Source organism: Rhinopithecus bieti, unplaced genomic scaffold, assembly GCF_001698545.2.
Source record: "Rhinopithecus bieti isolate Rb0 unplaced genomic scaffold, ASM169854v2 scaffold_4981, whole genome shotgun sequence".
Classification (NCBI taxonomy): Eukaryota; Metazoa; Chordata; class Mammalia; order Primates; family Cercopithecidae; genus Rhinopithecus; species Rhinopithecus bieti.
In genome coordinates this window covers 302,253-304,536 of record NW_016805130.1, presented here as the reverse complement: position 1 = coordinate 304,536, position 2,284 = coordinate 302,253, and the positions used below count along the sequence as shown (strand labels likewise).

Sequence of the window (2,284 nt, the reverse complement as noted above, 5' to 3'; positions counted from 1 at the left end):
TCCCTAAGAATTTTAAAGACATAATTTTATTTCTTCTGGCATCTACTGGTAATAATAAGTTTAATTGTAATCTCTATTTTCTCCCTGGTAGATTTTAACAACATCTCTGTGTTTTGCTATTTCCCCATAATGTATCTAGTTATGCATTTACTTTTATTTATCTGGAATACATTTTTTATGTGTGTAAATTTAATGGGCATACGTGCAGTTTTGTTACATGTGTATATTTGTTCAGTGGTGATGTCACCAATAATGTACATTGTACCCATTAAGCAATTTTTAATCATCCTTCCCCCTTTTGGCCTCCTGCTCTTCTGAGTCTCTACTTTCTATCATTCCACACTCTATGTCCATGTGTACACATTATTTAGCTCCCACTTGTTTCTGAGTTGCTTCACTTAAGATAATGGCCTCTGGTTCCATCCATGTTGCAACAGAAGATATGATTTCATTCTTTTTTATGACTAAATAGTATTTCATTGGAAATATGTACACATTTTTTTTTTCAATTTTACAACTTTATTTGATGTATTTGACGATCAGCGATTAGTTCTCATCCACACTGACTGTCTGTAGATTTTTGAAAGTGGTAACAGGTACATAGGAAACCAAAGTACAGAGCTTATTTGGTGAATCTTCATCCTCATTCCGTTTTCTGGACAGCCGCACACGGATTCGGTATGGGACATTCCTTATTCCTTTGGCCCAGACAGCTTTGTTGAGCCTGGTATCAATGCGCACATCTGGAGTTCCCATCTCCTTCATGGCAAATTTCCGAATCTCTTTGAGTGCCCGAGGGGCACGCTTCTTGAAGCCCACTCCATGGATGCGCTTGTGAATGTTGATGGTGTATTCTCGGGTCACCACCTCGTTGATGGCAGAACGGCCCTTTTTCTTCTCGCCACCTTTCTTTGCAGGAGCCATTCTGCCGGGTCCAAGTTGGAAAGCTGTACACCACATTTTAATCCAATCATCTGTTGATGGACACTCAGGTTGATTCCGTATCTTTACTAGTGCGAATAGTACTGCAATAAACATGTGAGGGTTGGTATCTTTTTCATATAATGATTTCTTTCCTTTGGGTAGATACCTAGTAGGATTACTGGACTGAATGGTAGTTCTATTTTTAATTCTCTGAGAAATGTCCAAAATGTTTTCTGTAGAGATTTTACTAATTTACATTTCCACCAGCTTTGTATAAGCATTTTTTTCTCTGCATCTTTGCTGATATCTTTTATTTTTGACTTTTTAATGATAGCCATTCTGACTGATGTAAGATAGTATCTCATTGTGATTTTAATTAGCATTTCTTTGATGATTAGTTATATTAAGCATTTGTTTCATATGCTTATTCGTCATTTCTGTCTTCTTTTGAAAAATGCCTATTCTCGTCCTCTGTCCACCTTTTAATGGGGTTATTTTTATTGTTGTTGTTGAGTTTTGGGGGTTCCTTGTAAATTCTGGATAACAGTCCCCTGTTAGATACATAATTTGCAAATATTTCCTGCCATTCTACAGGTCGTCTGTTCACTTGTTGAATATTTATTCTGCTGTGCAGAAGCTTTTTAGTTTAATTAAGTCCAGTTTGCCTATTTCTGTTTTAGTTACTTGTACTTCTTAGGTCTTAGTCATAAATTCTTTGCCGAGACCAATGTCCAGAAGACTCTTTCCTTGGTTTTCTTCTATTGTTTTTATGGTTTCAGGTCTCACGTTGGAACCTTTGATCCATCTTGAGTTGATTTTTGTGTGCGGTGATAGAGGTCTGGTTTCATTCTTCTGCATATAGCAATCCAATTTTCCCAGGACTATCTATCAAAAAGGGTATCTTTTCCCAGTGTGCATTCTTGTCAACTTTGTCAAAGATTAGTTGGCTCTAGATATGTGCGTTTATTTTTAGGTTCTTGATTCTGTTCCATTAATCCGTGTGTTTGTTTTTATACCCGTACCGTGCCATTTTGATTACTGTAACAATGTACTATAATTTAAGTCAGATATGTGATGCCTCCAGCTTTGTTCTTTTTGCTCAGGATTGCTTTGATTTTATTCAAGCTCTTTTTTGGTTCTATATGAATGTGAGACTATCTTTTAGTAATTCTGTGAAAATTATGTTGGTATTTTAACACGGATTGCATTGAATCTGTAGATTGCTCTCTGCAGTTTGGATATTTTAACAATATTAATTCTTCCAATCTACGAGCATGGGATGTTTCTCCATTTGCTTGTGTCATCCACAGTTTCTTTAATCAGTAGATTTCCTTGTAGAGATCATTTGCCTCCCTGGTTA

General features: G+C 36.3%; 1 pseudogene across 1 annotated transcript; it reads right to left on the bottom strand.

Moving 5' to 3' along the window:
• Positions 1-539: 539 nt before the first annotated feature.
• LOC108529111 (60S ribosomal protein L31 pseudogene) lies at positions 540-956 on the bottom strand (annotated as a pseudogene). The gene has a single exon (XR_001885404.1). The product of XR_001885404.1 is annotated as a 60S ribosomal protein L31 pseudogene (transcript).
• Between the last annotated feature and the right edge of the window lie 1,328 nt (positions 957-2,284).